Raw genomic sequence first — 22,817 nt, forward strand, 5'->3', positions numbered from 1 at the left:
TAAACCGATCTTGGGTCTTGACTTCTTGAGCCTCTAGAGGGCGCAATTCTTATCCAATTTGAATGAATTTTGGCGTGTAGTATTTTGTTATGATGTCCAACAACTGTGCCAATTATTGTTCAAATCGGTCCATAACCTGTTATAGCTGCCATATAAACCGATCTTGGGTCTTGAATTCTTGAGCCTCTAGAGTGCACAATTCCTATCCGATTTGGTTGAAATTTTGCACGACGAGTTTTGTTATGATATCCAACAACTGTGCTAACTATGGTTCAAATCCCTTAATAACTTGATATAGCTGTCATTAAAACAGATCTGGGGACTTGACTTCTTGAGCTTCTAGAGCGCGCAATTCGATTTGGTTGAAATTTTGCATGACTTATTTTATTCTTACTTTCAACAACTGTATCAAATACGGTTCAAATTGGTTTATAACCTGATATAGCTGCCATATAAACCGATCTTGGGTCTTGACTTCTTGAGCCTCTAGAGGGCTCAATTATTATCCAATTTGAATGAATTTTGGCACGTAGTATTTTGTTATTATATCCAACAACTGTGCCAAATATGGTTCAAATCGGTTCGTAACCTGATATAGCTGTCATATAAACAGATCTGGGGACTTGACTTCTTGAGCTTCTAGAGGGCTCAATTTCTATCCGATTTGGCTGAAATTTTGCAAGACGTTTTTATACCCTCCACCATATGATGGGGGGTATACTAATTTCGTCATTCTGATTGTAACTACTCGAAATATTCGTCTGAGACCCCATAAAGTATATATATTCTTGATCGTCGTGAAATTTTATGTCGATCTAGCCATGTCCGTCCGTCCGTCTGTCTGTCGAAAGCACGCTAACTTCCGAAGGAGTAAAGCTAGCCGCTTAAAATTTTGCACAAATACTTCTTATTAGCGTAGGTCGGTTGGTATTGTAAATGGGCCATATCGGTCCGTGTTTTGATATAGCTGCCATATAAACCGATCTTGGGTCTTGACTTCTTGAGCCTCTAGAGTGCGCAATTCTTATCCGATTGGGATGAAATTTTGCACGACGTGTTTTGTTACGATATCCAACAACTGTGCCAAGTATGGTTTAAATCGGTTTATAACCTGATATAGCTGCCATATAAACCGATCTGGGATCTTGACTTCTTGAGCTTCTAGAGGTCGCAATTATTATCCATCAAATCCATGACCATCGACATACGTGTTTATTATGGTCTGAATCGGTCTATAGCCCTATACAGCTGCCATATAAATCAATCTCTCTATTTTACTTCTTGAGCCCACAAAGGGTGCAATTCTTATTCAAATTGGCTGACATTTTACACAGGTCTTCGACATATAATTTAATTGTGGTCCAAACCGGACCATATCTTGATATCGCTCTAATAGCAGAGCAAATCTTTTCTTATATCCTTTTTTTGCCTAAGAAAAGATGTTGGGAAAAGAACTCGACACATGCGATCCATGGTGGAGGGTATATAAGATTCGGCCTGGCCGAACTTAGCACGCTTTTACTTGTTCTTCTTTTCATCGACGATTTACTGAGTCAGACTTCGAGTCCAATCTACTTATTTGGGGATGACAACAATCTCTGTCATTCGTCATTCATTCGACCATAGGCAGAGTTTCCATGAGAATGGAGACAGAAGGCGGATTTTGAATGATACACTCCGGCTATTTCTGAGTGGGGTCGAATAACAGAGGATTTTAATGCACACAAGACGCAGTGTTATTTGTTGTCTCACAAACGATACACTTACTCTTTATAATCGTCAATAACTATCAACAGTATGGATATTGAGAAATCAAATGCTCTTAATGTTCTGAGTATGAGAATACAATGTGATTCCCTATGGGCACAACGTGTATTCGAAGTGTTGCAAGAAGCATCCAAGTGCTTGGGCTTTCTTATGCGGTGCAAGAAGTACTTTATTTCATCTGATCTACATAATACCTATACTACCTCCATCAGGCCGAGGATGGAATACAACTCGCATATATGGGCCGCTACTCCGATGGCATCCTTGGAGCTACTACACCGAGTCCAGAGGAGGGCGATAGTGTTGATGGAGGACAGTACGGTATCTAACTCCATTGTTCCACTTGAATATATCTTTTCCACCGACGATGACATCCAGAAATTCAAAACGAATATCCCATTCCCAACTTTCCTTCCTTGCAATTGCATATCTAAGGAACACCCCGTGCATGCTGGTTAAATGAAAACAAGTAAAAGCGTGCTAAGTTCGGCCGGGCCGAATCTTATATACCCTCCACCATGGATCGCATTTGTCGAGTTCTTTTCCCGGCATCTCTTCTTAGGCAAAAAAAAAGGATATAAGAAAATATTTGCTCTGCTATTAGAGCGATATCAAGATATGGTCCGGTTTGGACCACAATTAAATTATATGCTGGAGACCTGTGTAAAATGTCATCCAATTCGAATAAGATTTGCGCCCTTTGGGGGCTCAAGAAGTAAAATAGAGAGATCGATTTATATGGGAGCTATATCGGGCTATAGACCGATTCAGATCATAATAAACACGTATGTTGATGGTCATGAGAGGATCCGCAGTACATAATTTCAGGCAAATGGGATAATAATTGCGAACTCTAGAGGCTCAAGAAGTCAAGATCCCAGATCGGTTTATATGGCAGCTATATCAAGTTATGGACCAATTTGAACCATACTTGGCACAGTAATTGGATATCATAACAAAACACATCGTGCAAAATTTCATTCCAATCGGATAAGAATTGCGCACTCTAGAGGCTCAAGAAGTCAAGACCCAAGATCGGTTTATATGGCAGCTATATCAGGTTATGGACCGATTTGAACCATACTTAGCACATTTATTGGATATCATAACAAAACACGTTGTGCAAAAGTTCATTCCAATCGGGTAAGAATTGCGCACTCTAGAGGCTCAAGAAGTCAAGATCCCAGATCGGTTTATATGGCAGCTATATCAGGTTATAGACCGATTTGAACCATACTTAGCACAACTGTTGGATATCATAACAAAACACGTCGTGCAAAATTTCATTCCAATCGGATAAAAACTGCGCACTCTAAAGGCTCAAGAAGTCAAGCCCCAAGATCGGTTTATATGGCAGCTATATCAGGTTATGGACCGATTTGAACCATATTTGGCACAGTTGTTGGATATCATAACAAAACACGTCGTGCAAAAGTTCATTCCAATCGGATAAGAATTGCGCACTCTAGAGGCTCAAGAAGTCAAGACCCAAGATCGGTTTATATGGCAGCTATATCAAAACATGGACCGATATGGCCCATTTACAATACCAACCGACCTACACTAATAAGAAGTATTTGTGCAAAATGTCAAGCGGCTAGCTTTACTCCTTCGGAAGTTAGCGTGCTTTCGACAGACAGACGGACGGACGGACAGACGGACGGACATGGCTAGATCGACATAAAATGTCGCGACGATCAAGAATATATATACTTTATGGGGTCTCAGACGAATATTTCGAGTAGTTACAAACAGAATGACGAAATTAGTATACCCCCCATCTTATGGTGGAGGGTATAAAAAAGTAAATCAATTTATATAAAAATCATTGATTGCATAATAAAATGTTTAACTGACTAAATTAAAGTAAACAAGTAAGAGCGCGCTCTTACCGGGCCGAATCTTTGCGCCGTATCACTTTTTAGGCAAACAAAGAATAGTGAATAAGGACTGTTATGCTATTGGAGCTGTAACAAGTTATAGTCCGATTCGGACCATAAATGAATTGAATGCTGAACCTTGTAGGAGTCATTGTGTAATATTTCAGTCCCTTCGGAAAACAATTGCACCTTGTAGGGGCTCAAGAAGCAAAGTCGGAAGATCGGTTTATAAGGGAGCTGTATCAAGCTATAGATCGATTCAAACTATATTGCACACGTATGTTGAGGGCCATCGGAGAAGCCGTTGTAAAAATTTGTGCTAAATTGAATGAGAATTGCCCTCTCTAGAACCTCAAGATGTCAAGAGCCCAGATCGGTTTTATGGCAGCTATATCCGGTTATGTACCGATTTGCACTATACTCATCACAGTTTTTTTAAAGTCATATCAAAACATCTCATGCAAAATTTTAGCCAAATCGGATGAGAATTGCGCCCTCTAGCGGCTCAAGAAGTCAAGATCGGTTTATATCGCACATATAACAGAACCATACTTCGCACAAATGTTGCAACTGATACCAAAACACCACGTGCAAAATTACTGCCAAATCGGATATGAATTGCGCTTTCTAAAAGCTCAAGAAGTCAAGACCCAAGAACGGTTTATATGGCAGCTATTGTATATCAGGTTATGTACCGATTTGAACCATACTAAGCACAGTTGTTGAAAGTCATATAAAAACACTAGGTGCAAAATTTCAGTCAAATCGAACGAGAATTTCGCCCTCTAGAGGCTCAAGAAGTCAAGACCAAAGATCGGTTTATATGGCAGCTATATCAAAACATGGATTGGTACATTTTCAATTCCAACCGACCTACACTAATCAGAAGTATTTGTTCAAAATTTCAAGCGGCAGACAGACTGACGGACGGACATGGCTAGTTCGACTTAAAATTTTGCACATTAAAATTATTGAAAATATGGAATATTTTGCATAACTTTGTTGTTCTATTATTATTCTTTAAAAAATTAGCAAGTAGCAAGAAAAAACGTGTCATGATCGGCCGATCCGAAACATAGGGACCCACCATCATGGATTCTGCTAAAATATTGGAGCTATATCCGTTAATGGACCGATTTGAACCGTACTAGGCACAGATGTTGAAAGTCACAACACAACATTATATGCAAAATTTCAGCCACATCGGATAAAAATCGCGGCTTGCAAGGACTCAAAAATCAAATCGAAAGATCGGTTTATATGGGAGCTATATCATTCTATCGACCGATTTGAACCGTACATGACACAATTGTTGAAAGTCATTGCGGAACACTTGTGAGAGATCTCAGCCAAATCGAACAAAAATTGTGCCTTCCAGGAGCTTAAGAAGTCAAATCGGGAGATCTGTGTATATAAAAGCTATATCTAGATCTTAACCGATATGGCCCATTTGCAATGCCCAACGACCTACATAAACATTAAGTATCTGTTCAAAATTTCAAGCGGCTAGCTTTACGCGTTTGACCGCTGTCGTGATTTCGACAGACGAACGGAAGGACATGACTGGATCGTATCAAAATGTCCAGACGATTAAGAATATATATACTTTATAGGGTCGTAGATCAATATTTCGAGGTGTTACAAATGGAATGGCTAGGTTAGTATACCCCCATTTAATGGTGGTGGGTATACAAATTCATTAAAATCGGCTGGGACAAACTTTGGATACCCACCACCTCGTATATATACGTAAACAATATGGTCAGATTTGGACTAAATTCGGCACGGGCATTGAGTGGTCTTTTAAATATAAGTCACTGTTCAATTTTGTAGAACAAAATATTGGTCTTTTTGTTTTGTAGGATAAGGATGTTTAAAAGCCTAACATAGTTTAGAATCTAGGGTCTTGATTTCTTGAGCCTCTATAGGGCGCAATTCTCGTGCGATTTGACTGAAATTTTGCACATAGTGTTTTGATATCACTTCCAACAACTGTGCTAAGTATGGTTCAAATCGGTCCATAACCTGGTATAGCTGCCATATAAACCGATCTTGGGTCTTGATTCTTGAGCTTTTAGAAGGCGGAATTCTTATCCAATTTAACTAAAGTCTTGCACATAGTGTTTTGATATCACTTCCAACAATTGTGCGAAGTATGGTCTAAATCGGTCCATAACCTGATATAGCTGCCATATAAACCGATCTTGGGTCTTGACTTCTTGACCCTCTAGAGGGCGCAATTCTCATCCAATTTGACTGAAATTTGCACGTGGTGTTTTGATATCTCTTCTAACAACTGTGCGAAGTGTGGTTCAAATCGGTCTAAAACATGATATAGCTGCTATATAAAACGATCTGGGATCTTGAGTTCTTGAGCCTCTAGAGAGCGCAATTCTAATCCGATTTGGCACAGATTTTGTACAACGGCTTCTCCCATGGCCTTCAAAATACGTGTGCAATATGGTCTGAATCGATCTATAGCTTGACACAGCTCCCATATAAACCGATCTCCCGATTTTGCTTCTTGAGCCCCGAATCGGACTATAACTTGATAAAGCTCCTCCTCCTCCTCCGTCCATTTTCATTTTTCTTTGTTTGCCTAAAAAGAGAGACTGCGCAAAGAACTCGACAGATGCGATCCATGGTGGAGGGTATATAAGATTCGGCCCGGCCGAACTTAGCACGCTCTTACTTGTTAAAGATTGTAGCATGATTTCAATAGTCAGGCGGACATGTCTAGATCGTCTTAGATTTTTACGACGATCAAGAATATATATACTTTATAGAGACGGAAATATATTTTTCGATGTGCAGCAAACGGAATGACAAAATGAATACAGCCCCTTCTTTCGGTGGTGGGTATAAAAGTTGTAACACCGAAACAATGAGGTTGGTGGTGCTCTGTAATGGGTACAATGTCTTATGTTAAGAAAAATCCCAGCGAAGAGCTTATAGAAAACAAGTAAAAACGTGCTAAAATCGGCCGGGCCATCTTTGGTACCCAACACCTAGAGATCCCAAAGCCGACTTTCGATTAGTCGACCTTTTGTGTAGGTTTAGTTGGGTTAAGTTGAAACGAAGGTACGAATATTAATCCGCCCCATGCCATTATGAACATACCCCCCTAAGCCAGCAATCGGCTTAATGTGCGCTGTAAAAACTTAAAAAGTAACCTCGAAAAAGAAATTTTTAAGTTAAGAATTCCATGCTGCTTACCACCTCTACCACCTGGCAATGACATAGGAAATGCTCCAACGTCTCATCATCTTCCTCACATGCCCTACACATGCAATCACTTGCCGTACCAATTTTACATATGTGAGGTCGTCGTCCTGACCTCCTTCTTGCTTCCTTTCAGTAATAGCCTCGTCCTCTCACGATCCGGATCACCCCATAGGATTTTCGCTGTCCTACCGACTGTTTCGTTGTTCCACACGCCCTTAATTCGGACTGCGTCGACCTGAAATAATTTGAGTTAACCAAGTTTATTGACGACAGTCCTCTGACTTTCACCGCCAAATCCTTTTTCCTTTCATTCCTCTTTATTGTGATACAGCGCGGCACCCAAACGATGCCTCAGAGAAGGTGTTAATCTCCATCTTACATTCCAAAATTGTTCGTGATCTTTCCGACCTGGTTGTTATTAACCTTATGGCCATTTTACTGTCCATAAAGATGTTCATACTCGACTTCCTTGATCCATCCGTGCAACATGATCTTTCAGATGGCAATACTAAGGTTCCGTTAACATTGAGACCACTGGGTCTAGCCCAGTCATATGCCATATGCAAGACCCTTTCGGCCCTTCTGCATAGCTGGTTCGGATCTTTACCCCTAAGAAGTATTATAACATCATCTGCATAGCAGACGGGTTCAAATCCCTCCTCAGTCAGCATCCGTAATGGGTTATTTATGGTGATCATCCAAAGTAGTGACGATAAAATGCCCCCTGTGGCGTGCCCTATGCCACTTTTTCGCATATATTTATGGAAAGGACCCGCAATTTATCCACCTGTTCCTTAGCATATCCAGGAACAGTGGTCTCCAGTCTCTAAGGACCCGGTCCACCCGTTACTGGTCTAAGGACATTTAATGTGTCAGCCCGAACATTGTTAAACGCCCCCTGGATGTCAATGCAAACCTCCTGCAGGGCAGTCTCCACCGACCTTCCCTCGACATAGGCATGCTGTTTGTATTTGAGCAGTTCTCTGGATGTCCTACTCTTTATTATAGTTTCCACAATACGATCCATGGTTTGAGTAAAAAATTCGAAAAGTCGAAGTCGACTTTCAATGATTCAAAAGTCGAATAATCGATTTTGAAGTCGAATAGTCGAAAAACCGAAAAGAAAGCTGCACAGAGATACACATTTGGTACTGGTTAGTGATACGTTACAAGAAATCGAGTTCTTAAAAAATAATTGTTTCCAATTTTTCTGAGATGTATTTGGCCACTTTATTCTCAAGTGCTACGACTCATTGCTCTTTGGTTTACTCTTGTTGCCATTGGCAACATTCGTATGGTAATATCATTAGTTGGTTGAATTGATTTGAAGAACTTAAGCTAGTGGTATTCAGATGTTCAATTATAACTCGAGCCAAAGTTTGTGCATATCCAACCCAATTTTTCGAGATTACGTTCTTATAAGTGTAAAATTCGACTTTTGCTATTTCGATAAAGGTGGAAAAGTCTAGAAGTCTACTTTTCGACTCAACTTGGGATCCCTACCACCAACATGGATTCCGTTAAAAATTTACACTTATTAACTGAGTTTGTATTTGAATTATTTTGGTCTCAAGACGTCATATCGGGGTATCGGTACTTAAGGGGCCTACCTTATATATAACCAGTAAGGAAAGGCAAAAAAAAAAAAAAACGTTAAGGTGCAAATCGGGCGATACATTTATATGGGAGCGATTTTGATGAAATCTCGCACATATGTTTAAATCAGTATCATAAAAATTCATGCCCAATTTTGTGCAGATCGGCTGAAAATTTTAGTTACGACAGCCATTAAAGGGCAAATCGGGCGATACATATATATGGGAGCTATATCTAAATCTGAACCGATTTTGATGCAAACTTTCAAATATAATAAGACCAGTTACAAAACAATTCGTGCCAAATTGGCAGATCGGTTGAAATTTGTAGTTACTACGGCGATTTACGTGCAAATCGGGCGATACATATGTATGGAAGCTATATCTTAATCTGAACCGATTTTTACCACAATTAACACCGTTCGTCCTTGAGTCAAGAAGTGACTAATACAAAATTTCGTGATGATTAAACAACAAATACGACCAGTACCTTGATTACAAGAATATATGGACTCATAGACGGACAGACGGACATGGCTAAATCGAATCAGAAAGTGATTCTGAGTCGATCGGTATGCTTATCAATGGGTCTAGCTCTTCTCCTCCTTAGGCCTCCCCTCCCAAAAACACGCCCAAAAGAGGACAAATTTACGACCATAGGTCTTTGGGAGTAAAGAAGGAATCTGATATCACTATTCGGGAAAAGTGTCCATGGGGCCACCCCACCCCCATAACCTCCCCAAACCGGCCATATTTGCGAATATGGAAATATGGGGCTCAAGTGAGCTGTATTTGGGAGTAGGTTAGATTAGGTTTAAGTGGCAGTCTACCATCAGACTCACTTAGACGTTTTCGTCCATTGTGATACCACAGGAACAGAAGAAGGAAGATGCCGTCTAGATCCTACCGTTGAACCATCAAGATCGGTTTAAAAAGCCCAATAACTTGCGAATGTTCACATCCGCTAAATCAGACAGGTTCTCAAAGAAACGAGAACCTGAAGTGGAACTCCTTCTAACTGCTAGTGCGGGACACACACATGGAAGGTGTTCTGTAGTCCCTTCTTTCTCGATGTCCCTACAGCTTCTCCAAAGGCGTTGCTGGCAACCTTCAGTCTGTCAGCATATTTTCCGATTTGACAGTGACCTGTCATGACGGACACAATGACTGAGATGTCTATTCGAGCCAATACCAGCAAAGCAGTAGACCTCTTTAAGTCTAGAAGAGGCCACATAGTTTTGGAATTCTCCCAGCGCCCTCTTTGTGACCATAAATCATACGATGCCCTTTGGGCCTGGTCCTGAAAACTAAGTTTACATGTCGCTAGAGGCATACCCACAGATTCCAGAGTCCCTGGAGTGTGTAAAGTAGTTCCTAGTCTCTTCTCTTCTTCTTTATAATTCTCGGGATATCTCTGTGGCCCGGCACCCAGAACAGGTGAGTTTTGAACTGTTCAGCCATCTAGTTGAGAGATCTGCGACAGTCGAGGGCGATTTCTGTGTTCAAAAATACGTTCTCTAGGGATTTAGTGGTAATTTTTATCAAAAGGCGGCTCATGTAGGGTGTAATCCACACTGCCTGGAACGGATATTGTATCAAGGATAACACAGTGTCCGTAGCCGCCATATGACCAATGAGAAAGCTCGTTTAACCTCACGGCAGTGGTCGCTGCAATTTGGGTAGCCACAATGTCCAGAGGCATAAGATGTAGCATTAAATTCAGTGCATCAGATGGTGTCGTCCTCAGTGCGGCTGTGATGCACAAACAAGCCACCCATTGAATCCGGTTAAGTTTTGAGCAGTAGGTGGATTTTTGAAGCACCGTCCACCAGACCACAACACTATAATAGGTTTGACAATTGCTGTATATACCCAATGTATGACACGCGGTCCAAATTCCCAACTTTTGCCAATGGCTCTCTTGCAGGTGTAAAGGGGAAAAGTTTCCTTTCTTTCCCTTTTCAAAATGTTGGATTTGAAGTTCAATTTCCTGTTCTTTCGCTTTCTGTAGACAGGTTCCACTTTAGGCAACTTGTATCTCCTGGTGTAAAGAACTACTTCTGTCTTGAACGGATTTATATCCAGACCAATTTCGGTAGCCCACTTCGCTGTTGCAAGTAGAGCTTCCTGAAGTATAAGTATGCTGGGAAACATTCCCCTAACCGCAATTGGCACGTCATCAGCATACGCAACCACTTTTGCCCCTTTTTCTTCCAGAGACAATAATAAATTGTTAATGGCTTTATTCCAAAGAAGAGGAGACAGTACCACGAATCTGATATCAAAATTCGGGACCAACTGCCTAGGGGACGTGACACTACCGTAACAACCCCCAAATGGGACGGATTTCCGTACCGTGACAATTTGGCTATTAACGGGAGTGGATTTCGATATTGATAGTTTTTTGGGCCCATAGCACAAACCGGACATATTTGCTGACTTTTACAATAAGGGGTTAAATGAAAGGTATTTAAGATTAGAAAACGAATTTGATATCCAATTTTGAGGCGAATGCTAATATGGGGTTCGAATGAATGATATTTGAGAGTAGAGAACGATGCTGAAATATTTTCAGGGCTAAGTATTTGGGGAACAACCCCACTCCCTAAAACGGCCCTAAATCGTGCACATTTTCCGACCACGTCAATGAGAGTCTCAAATAAAGGTATTTGAGAGTAGAAAACAAATCTGATATCCAAATGTGGGACCATATATTTGGGGAACCGCCCCTTTTCCAAAACACCCCCCAAAGAGTAAAAATTTTGCGGCCAAGTGTTTGAGGACGCTTCATCTCATAAATTCCCTTTAAACCAATGGCAATATGAGGTTAAAAATAAATGGTATTTGAGCATGATGCTGATATTTTTTTCAGGGACAAGTATCTACGGGACCACCTCACCCCCGAAAGCACCACCAAATCGGATATCATGACAATATCGGGCTGACATAAAAACTTTTAAGAATAGAGTATATCAAAAACTCACGCGTTAATGACCCTTAACCCTCAGAACGAATTCGTCTTATATTTGTGTTTGATTGTAGGTTTGTATTGATAGATTTGTTTGTGTATTCCTCATAGACTCAGAAACGGCTGAATCGATTTTCTTTAAATTTTCATAGATGGTGCATAATGATCTCGTGGTGAAAATAGGGTACTACATTTTTTGATATCTGAAGGGGGGCGGACTCTCCCCCTTATCCTAATTTTCAGAAACGCCAGATCTCGGAGATGGGTATTTAAGCGAAATTTTGCGTGCTCTCATATAGTACTCTAAAAATAAAAATTTGGTGTCCAAATTTCGGATGGCGTACCTAGGGGGGCCGCCACACCCTAAAACCTATCAAACATACATTTAGACCAATCACGACAATATGGGACTCAAATGAAATGTATTTAGGATAAGAAAACGTATCTGATATCCAATTGTCGGAAAAAATGTTAGGGGGACCACGCCAACCCCCAAAACACCCCTAAATCGGACATATTTACCGACCATGGCAATATGGGACTCAAATGAAAGGTATTTGCGAGTAGAATACGAATCTAACATCCAAATGTGGGACCACGTTTCCACCCCACAAACAGGACTTATTTACTGACCATGGGAATATGGGGCTTAAATAAAATGTATTTTAGTGTAGAATTCAAATCTGATATCTAAATATGTGACCAAGTGTTTGGGGCCGCCTCTTCCCAAAAACATCCCCCAAAGTGGACAAATTTACGACCATGGCCATATGGAGCTCAAATGAAAGGTCTTTGGGAGTAAAGCACGAATCTGATATCAATATTCGGGAAAAGTGTCTATGGGGCCACCCCACCCCCACATCACCGCCGAAATAGGAAGTATTTGCTGACTTTTGCAATATGAGGCTCAAATAAGAGGGTTTTTAGAGTAGAACACGAAGCCGATATATATATATTTTCAAGGCCAACTCACTGAGTGACCGCCCATCCCCCAAAACAACCCCAAGCCGGTCATGTTTGTCGACTATGGCAATATGGGGCTCAAATTAAAGGTATTTGGGAGTAGACCATGTATCTGATATCAACATTAGGGGCCAACTGTCCAGGGGACGTCCCACCACCATAACAACCCATTGGACGTATTTGCTCACCAAGACATTTTGGGTCTTAAAGAGTCGAACTTAATATTTACTGTTTTTAGGGCCAATACCCCAAACTATGATTATTTGCTTATTATTTACATCCAAACTTAAATTCGTAGACCAATAAAGATCATATGGGATTCAGATAAAGGCACTTATATTGTTAAACTGTTAGTCAAGTGATATACTGTTTTCGTAGCATGGTTTTTCACTAAAAGCTCTCTAATTGTCAAAAACAAATATTCCAAAGAAAATTTTGTTCCATATTAAGTAAAAGAAGGCGCAGCGGAGCGGGCCCGGGTCAGCTAGTAGACCAATAAAGATCATATAGGATTCAGATAAAGGCTTTTATATTGTTATACTAATAGTCAAGCGATATACATTTACTATTTTCGTAGCATGGTATTTCACTAAAGGCTCTTTAATTGTAGAAAATATATATTCCAGTTCATATAAAGTAAAACAAGTAAAAAGGCGTTAAGTTCGGCCGGTCCGAACTTTGGATACCCACCATATATCTAAGACACCTTTCATCAAAATCCGGTGAAAATTGCATGCCTTACGTCGCATAGCAGTTATATCGAAATATGTCCGATTTGGACCAAATACTAATAAGTACAAGTCACTGTTCAATTGTGTATAGCAAAATATTGGTCTTTTTAGTAACTAATTTTCCATAATTTTCTACGATGGATCCTCTCATGACCATCAGCATACGTGTTTATTATGGTCTGAATCGGTCTATAGCCCGATACAGCTCCCATATAAATCGATTTCTCTATTTTACTTATTGAGCCCCCAAAGGGCGCAATTCTATTCGAATTGGCTGACATTTTACACAGGTCTCCAACATAAAATATAATTGTGGTTCAAACCGGACCATATCTTGATATCGCTCTCATAGCAGAGCAAATCTTTTCTTATATCCTTTTTTGCCTAAGAAGAGATGCCGGGAAAAGAACTCGACAAATGCGATCCATGGTGGAGGGTATATAAGATTCGGCCCGGCCGAACTTAGCACGCTTTTACTTGTTTAATTTAAAATTATTCAGAAGTCGCATAATCTCGAGAATGCGTTACATGAGATTATGCGACTACTGACAAGTTGTGCGACAGCTTGGAATTCTATTCCGAGAATTTGTTTTATGCTTTCATCTGATTTCGCTAATTTGGAATACATGCAGGGGCACATGGTGAAAAAAATGTCATAGTCCAATGGTTTGCATTTTTATCCTACAAATGCAGATGCAAAAACGACACAGCAGCCATTAAAAACATAAACATTTGAAATTCCTCGACGCTTAATACTGTTCATATACAATGGAAATTTTTTCTGATGTCCAGGAATTCTATTGTTGTTCCTATTGTGATGGCCAAATGGCGTTGGACTACGGAAATGCTTTGCTTTCTCCACCAGCAATCTGCTGACATTCGACTTCTCTCATTTCACTTTGATGCGATATCCATTGGATGTTTTATTCTTTTGTAACACATCAAATTCCCTCTTTCCTGTCGAAAATTCTTTCATCGATGAAATGGAAATGAAACGGCCACTTTACTCATGCAGATGGTTCTCAATCATATCACGTGTCAGCAGTCATGGACAGCTCGTGCCCTTCTCATTCAATTCCCCCCTCTCCAAATACACACATACATGTCCGAGGATTATTGTTTCAGTTATGGCTGTTATTATTATTCCAAAAAGATTCCGATTTCCATTTCTTTTTTTCAATATACATTTGGATATGGTTTTGTGTATGGCGGCTATCTTCCACATGCTTTTAATGCATATGCTCTGCTCACAGTCGTCGTGGTCGGACCTTTGCCATGGTCAGTTAGTCAAATAAAGGCAACAATGAACGGAAGGATGGACTTCATACATAACACCTGCTCATTATGAGGTCTATTGGCAGACAAAAGAATCGCAGCAAACCATCTCCAAACATTGATGGAAATTATTTCAGCCGGAGATTTGTTGTTACGTTCTTAACTAAAGCGCCATTCATTGATGGCATTTATTGTAGTGATTTTTATATACCTTTATTCAAAGCTCCATTAAGCAAGTGAAATAACTATGAATAACAAGTAAAAGCGTGCTAAGTTCGGCCGGGCCGAATCTTACATACCCTCCACCATGGATCGCATTTGCCTAGTTCTTCTCCCGGCATCTCTTCTTAGGCAAAAAAGGATATAAGAAAAGATTTGCTCTGCTATTATTATATTATTACATGTTGGAGACCTGTGTAAAATTTCAGCCAATTCAAATAAGAATTGCGCCCTTTGGGGGCTCAAGAAGTAAAATAGAGAGATCGATTTATATGGGAGCTGTATCGGGCTATAGACCGATTTAGATCATAATAAACACGTATGTTGATGGTCATGAGAGGATCCGAAATTTCCAAATTCAAAATTTCAGGCAAATCGGATAATAATTGCGACCTCTAGAGGCTCAAGAAGTCAAGGTCCCAGATCGGTTTATATGGCAGCTATATCAGGTTATGAACCGATTTGAACCATATTTGACGCAGTTGGTGAAAGTAAGAATAAAATACGTCTTGCTAAATTTCAGCCAAATCGGATAAGAATTGCGCACTCTAGAGGCTCAAGAAGTCAAGACCCAAGATCGGTTTATATGGCAGGTATATCAAGTTATGGACCGATTTGAACCATACTTGACAAAGTTGTTGGATATCATAACAAAACACGTCGTGCAAAATTTCATTCCAATCGGATAAGAATTGCGCACTATAGAGGCTCAAGAAGTCAAGACCCCAGATCGGTTTATATGGCAGCTATATCAAAACATGGAGCGATATGGCCCATTTACAATACCAACCGACCTACACTAATTAGAAGTATTTGTGCAAAATTTCAAGCGGCTAGCTTTACTCCTTCGGAAGTGCTTTCGACAGACAGACGGACGGACGGACGGACGGACGGACGGACGGACAGACGGACAGACGGACGGACATGGATAGATCGAAATAAAATGTCGCGACGATCAAGAATATATATACTTTATGGGGTCTCAGACGAATATTTCGAGTAGTTACAAACAGAATGACGAAATTAGTATACCCCCCATCTTATGGTGGAGGGTATAAAAACTAGTTGTATTTTGCTTTGAAAATTTGACAGTATTCGAGTAGAGCAAGATCGGTACTATGTTCGCTTAACCCATTGAGGGCGAATGGAACATATGTTCCATCACCATCCTTCGGTGGTGGGTATAAACACCACCGAAGGATGGTGGGTATAAACATCATATGTTCCATTTAAAATAGTCCGTCCGTCTGCCTTTTGAAATCACGCTGCAGTCTTTAAAAATAGAGATATTGAGCTGAAACTTTGCACAGATTCTTTTTTGTCCATAGGCAGGTCGAGTTCGAAGATGGGCTATATCGGAATATATCTTCATATAGCCCCCATATAGACCGATCCGCCGATTTAGGGTCTTATACCCATAAAAACCACATTTTTTATCTGTTTTTGCTAAAGTTTGGGACAGTGAGTTGTGTAAGGCCACCCGACATATTTCTTCAATTTGGCCCAGATCGGTCCTGATTTGGCCCCATGAAAGGCGCTTTTATAATCAGATTTCACTGAAACATCCTTTGCCATAACCCACAAATATGTCGAGTTTGAGGGGAATGTGGGGTGGGACGGTCACCCACGAACTTAGCCCTGAAAAAATATCAACGTCAAACTCTATTGTTAAATTCCTTTCACTTGAGCCGCAATTGCAATTAGTTAAGGGGGAGTTTAAGGGGTTACACTACCCCCAAACACTTGGCGTCAAAAATGCATACCAAATTGGTTTTCTACTCTCAAATACTTATCATTTGAGCCCCTTAGTAGTAGGCAAACATTGCCGGCTTTTGGGGAGTTTAGGGGCGAACCCTGAAATGATATCAGCATTGTGCTAGAGCACGATTTTGTTTGAGCCCTATAATGTCATGCATTTAGGTGGTGGATTTCAAGATATTCAGGGCTACGGGTCTCACCCAGATCCACACTTTTAAATTTTTTGTATTGTTTATCTACATTCAAAATCATATTTCACAGCTACCACTTGGGATACCACATTTTAAAAGATCCGTCTCCTATGTCTATACCAACTTGAAGGTAAAAAGTGTACTCTCCTACCAAAGACCTCTTATTGCTCTTCGACGCTCTCCTGATCGGACTTCATTTATTATTATACCCGACACCACCACTGTGGTACAGGGTATTATAACTTTGTGCATTTGTTTGATTTTGAAAAAAAACTGTTCAGATTTAGATATAGCACCCATATATATCTTTCATCCGATATGGCCCATTAAGGCTATAGAAGCCACAAGTTTGTTCCGATCTTTACAAAATTTTGCATGATATGTTTCATTTGACGTTTAAATACTGTACAAAATCTTACTAAAATCAGTTCAGAGTCAGATATAGCTCCCATATATATCTTTCATCCTTAGAAGGCTATAGAAGCCACAATTTTAGTCCGATCTTTACAAAATTTTGCATGAAATGTTTTATTTTACTTCTAAAATGTGTGCAAAATTTCATAACAATCGGTTCAGATTTCGATATATATCTTACATCCGATATGGCCTCTTAAGGCTATAGAATCCACAATTTTGGTTTGATCTTTATAAAATGCTAGCTGACCCGGGCCCGCTCCGCTGCGCCTTCTTTTTCTTTATATGGAACAAAATTTTCCTTGGAATATTTATTTTCGACAATTAGAGAGCTTTGAGTGAAATACCATGCTACGAAAATAGTATATCGCTTGACTAACAGTTTAAAAATATAAGTGCCTTTATCTGAATTCCATATGATCTTTATTGGTCTACGAATTTCAGTTTGGATGTAAGGTGTACTCCATTCTTGAAATACTTCATTTCAGCCCGATATTCTCATGATATCTGATTTAGGGGTGTTATCGGGGGTGAGGCGATCCCCAGACACTTGGCCCTAAAAAAATATCAGCATCGTGCTCTTCTTTCAAATACCATTTATTTAAACCCCATATTGCCATTGTCTTAGGGGAGTTTACACAATGAGGCTTTCCCCAAACACATGGCCCCAAAATAGATTATCAAATTCGTTTTCTTATCTCAAATGCCTTTCATTTGAGCCCCATGCTCCCATTGTCGAAAAATTGTAACCCTTTGGGGGGTGTTGCGCTAAATACATAGTCCTACATTTGGATATCAAATTCGTATTCCACTCCCACATACCTTTATTTAAAGCCCCATATTGCGATGGTCAGTAAAAAATTGCTGATTGTGGGGTATTTTGGGAAAGGGATAGACCCCCAGACCCCAAATTGGTCCCGAAAGTGGGTATCAATTCTAACCCCCGATTCCTTTCATTTAAGACCCACATTGACATGGTCGGTAAATATGCCCGATCTAGGGGTGTTTTGGTGATTGGGTTGGTCCCCCAACACTAAGCCCGGAATATATCAGCAACGTGCTCTATTCTCATATATCTATATACCATTTATTATACCCACCACCGAAGGATGGGGGTATATTCATTTTGTCATTCCGTTTGCAACACATCGAAATATCTATTTCCGACCCTATAAAGTATATATATTCTTGATCAGCGTAAAAATCTAAGACGATCTAGCCATGTCCGTCCGTCTGTCCGTCTGTCTGTTGAAATCACGCTACAGTCTTTAAAAATAGAGATATTGCGCTGAAATTTTGCACAGATTCTTTTTTTGTCCATAAGCAGGTTAAGTTCGAAAAAGGGCTATATCGGACTATATCTTGATATAGCCCCCATATAGACCGATCCGCCGATTTAGGGTCTTAGGCCCATTAAAGCCACATTTATTATCCGATTTTGTAGAAATTTGGGACAGTGAGTTGTGTTAGGCCCTTCGACATCCCTTGTCAATTTGTCTTAGATCAGTCCAGATTTGGATATAGCTGCCATTTAGATCGATCCTCCGATTTATGGAGTAAGGCCCGTAATAGCCACATTCATTATCCGATTTTGTTGAAATTTGGGACAGTGAGTTGTGTTAGGCCCTTTGACATATTTCTTCAATTTGGTCCAGATCGGTTCAAATTTGGATATAGCTGCCATATAGACCGATTTCTTGATTTATGGTTTTGGGCCATAAAATGCTCATTTATTGCCCGATGTCGCCGAAATTTGGAACAGTAAGTTAAGTTAAGCCCCATGACATACATCTGGAATATCGCACAGATCGGTCCAGTTTTGCATAGCTGCCATATAGACCGATATCTAGGTTTTAGGTTTTGGGGCCATAAAAGACGCATTTTTTGTCCGATGTCGCTGAAATTTGGAACAGTGAGTTTGGTTAGGCTCTTCGACGTCCTTCTGCCATATAGACCGATCTCTGGATTTAAGGTTTAGGGCCCATAAAAGAGGCATTTATTGTCCGATTTCGCCGAAATTTGGGACAGTGCTTAGTGCTAGGCTCTTCGACATGTTTGTGCAACTTGGCCCAAATCGGTCCAGATTTGGATATAGCTGCCATGTAGACCGATATCTCGATTTAAAGTCTTGGCCCCATAAAAGGCGCATTTATAATCCGATTTCACTGAAATTAGACACAGTGACTTATGTTCGGCTTTTCGACATGAGTGTCGTATATAGTTCAGATCGGTATGAGGTATATGAGTATGAGGTATGAAATTTTTACCGAATTTTGATGAAAGGTGGTTTACATATATACCCGAGGTGGTGGGTATCCAAAGTTCGGCCCGGCCGAACTTAACGCCTTTTTACTTGTTTTAAACTCATATTGCCATTGGCCTAAAAATCTTATATATAAAAATCAATTTGTGTTTGTTTGTAGGTTTGTTTGTTTGTGTGTTCCTTATGGACTCAGGCTGAACCGATTTTCTTGAATTTTTCACAGATGGTGCATAATGATCCCGTGGTGATATATGAGGGGGGGCGGACCCTCCCCCTTACCCTAATTTTCAGAAACGACAGATCTCGGAGATGTGTGGTGCGATTTAAGCGAAATTTTATGTGCTCTCATATAGTACCCTAAAAATAAAAATTTGGTGTCCAAATTTCGGATGGGGTACCTAGGAGGCCGCCCCACCATTAAACCTACCAAACATATATTTATCCCTTCCCCAAAACACCCCCAAACAGGACTTATATACTGACCATGGGAATATGGGTCTTAAATAAAAGGTATTTGAGTGTAGAATTAGAATCTGATATCCAAACATGGGACCAAGTGTTTGGGGGGCAGCCTCTCCCCAAAAATCTCCTCCAAAGGGGACGACCATAGCCATATGGGGCTCAAATGAAAGGTCTTTGGGAGTAAAGCACGAATCTGATATCAATATTTGGGAAAAGTGTCTATGAGGCCACACCACCCCCACAACACCACCCAAATAGGAAGTAGTTGCTGACTTTTGCAATATAAAGCTCAAATAAGAGGGTTTTTAAACTAAACCAAACACTATGCTCGGAAAATATATCAGCAACGTGCTCTATTCTCATATATCTATATATCATTTATTTGAACCCCATATTGTCATTGGCCTCAAAATTAAATATTGAATTCGTTTTCTAATCTCATTTAAATACCTTTAATTTGAGGCCTATATTTCCATAGTCGGCAAACATGACCTTCTTGGTGGTGTTTTGGGGGATGGGCGGCCACTCAGTGAGTTGGCCTTGAAAATATATATCGGATTCGTGTTCTACTCTAAAAACCCTCTTATTTGAGCCTCATATTGCAATGGTCAGCAAATACTTCCTATTTGGGTGGTGTTATAGGGGTGGGGTGATCCCATAGGCACTTTTTCCGAATATTGATATCAGATCCGTGCTTTACTCCCAAAGACCTTTCATTTGAACCCCATATTGCTATGGTCGAAAATTTGTCCCTTTTGGGGATGTTTTTGGGGAGAGGCGGCCCCCCAAACACTTGGTTACATATTAGGACATCAGATTCGAATTCTACACTAAAATACCTTTTATTTAAGCCCCATATTCCCATGGTCAGTAAATAAGTCATGTTTGTGGGGTGGAAACGTGGTCCCACATTTGGATATTAGATGCGCATTCTACTCGCAAATACCTTTAATTTGAGTCCAATATTGCCAAGGTCGGTAGATATGTTCAATTTAGGGGTGTTTTGGGGGTTGGGGTGGTCCCCCTAGCACTTGGTCCGACAATTGGATGTCACGTAAGTTTCCTAATCTTAATTACCTTTCAATTGAGTCCCATATTGTCGTGATTGGTCTAAGTACAAGTTTGGTAAGTTTTTGGTTGGGGCGGCCCCCCTAGGTACCCCATCCGAAAGTTGGAAGGGGAGGGTGGTATAGGGTATTATATAGTCGGCTCCGCCCGACTTTTGCCTTCTGTACTGGTTTTTAAATCATTTTTTTTTTTGTAGGATGGGGGGGATGCTGAGAATGCCTTCTGGCACATCCTTTGAATAAAATAAATTCTCGGTCATCCTACATGTCAGTTTGGTGCTGTATTTTGGGAGGAGAGCGTCGGTCCCCCCGACGCTAAGACAATTTATTTGAGTCCTTTAATGCCGAGATCTACATGTCTGGCTGAACGGTAGGACTAAACCTAGATACTTGAATCCTTATATCAACATTAGATTTGACCTCTAATGCCATAGACCTTTCATTAAATTCCCATATTATCCCGATCGAACTATACGTCCTATTGAAGGGTATTTGGTGGGTGGGTATATTAGATTCGTAGTCAACTCTTAAAGAAATTACTTTTCATACCCCTTTTGTGACGATGAACATTCATGCCCGTTTTGAGGGTTGAGGAGGCCCATAGACACCTTGGAAAAATTCTTTTAACAGCTGTGTACTCAACCTCCAAACACCTTTCATTTGATAACCATATTGTCCCAACCGGTTAATATGCCCTGTAGGTGGGGCTAGTGGGGAGGCCCCTCAGACACCAAGGAATAAATGTGTATGTCAGATTTGGGATGACTATGAGCACCACACAGGCTGGAACTTTGAGCTCCGACTTGTGTGGTGCCCATCGTTATCACGGGAAGCTTAGCTGAAAGCTACCGGGCGCGTCCACAGGTTGCGGATGGTGGAAAGCTCCGTTGTTATGCGGAGTAGCTGCAATTGCGGCCGCGGGCAGTCAGCGATTTTCGAGAGGAGAGTCTCAGTGAGGAGTCAGGTTGCACTGGCTCTTAATTAAATACTGAGTGCCAATGATACTCGAGATGACAAATAACCAATGGCTAACATCAGCAGCTGGAGGCGAGCGTCGGATCTTGGAGCAAGCGGCTCGCCACAACGAGGGATACATGCAATCCCATATAGAGAAGGTGCAGTATACGCGCTGGCGGATGTATTAGAGAAGTACAAGACAGATATAACCGCATTACAGGAAGTGCGATGGACTGGGAATGGCGTCACTACAACACCAAACGGTGACGAACTATACTATAACTGTCATAACACGAGGCATGCATTTGGCTGCGGATTTGTGGTTAGTCGAAGTCTGAAACACCTAGTCTCCAGCTTTACTCCGGTGAATGAGAGGCTAGCCACAATCCGAATAAAAGCCAAATTCTTCAACATCAGCCTTATTTATGCCTATGCCCCGACGGAAGACAGAGAGGAGCAGACCAAGGATATTTTCTACGAGCGCCTAGAGAGAGAATATGACCGGTGCCCCGCCCATGATATTAAAATCGTTCTGGGAGATTTTAATGCGAAAATAGGGAAGGAAGACATCTTTGGTCCAACAGTCGGAAAGTTTAGCCTCCACGAGATAACGTCCAGTAATGGGTTGAGGCTGATGGATTTCGCTGCGGCAAAAAACAAGGTAGTTAGTAGCACCAGATTTCAAAATAAAAATATCCACAAAGCCACATGGCTGTCACCCGATCAAAACACGAGAAACTAAATTGATCACGTTGTGATAGGTGGAAGGCATTCATCCAGCATGTTAGATGTACCATCGATCCGTGGAGCGAATATAGATTCGGATCATTACCTTGTTGCAGCAAAGGTTCGCACCCGTTTGAACATGGCGAGGAGAGTACGATCTGACACTGCACGGAAGCTGGACATTGAAAAGCTGCAAACACAACAAATGGCAACTGCTTCATGAAAGCACTCCTTGTTCCGATGATATAATGGCGCAGTGGCAAACTATTGCCCACTCCATGGAAAATGCCGCGAAATCCGTACTTGGGTACCGGAAGCCTCCTCCAAAAAACCCATAGTACGACCAAGAGTGTCGA

The sequence above is a fragment of the Stomoxys calcitrans genome, chromosome 1, assembly GCF_963082655.1.
Source record: "Stomoxys calcitrans chromosome 1, idStoCalc2.1, whole genome shotgun sequence".
Taxonomy (NCBI): Eukaryota; Metazoa; Arthropoda; class Insecta; order Diptera; family Muscidae; genus Stomoxys; species Stomoxys calcitrans.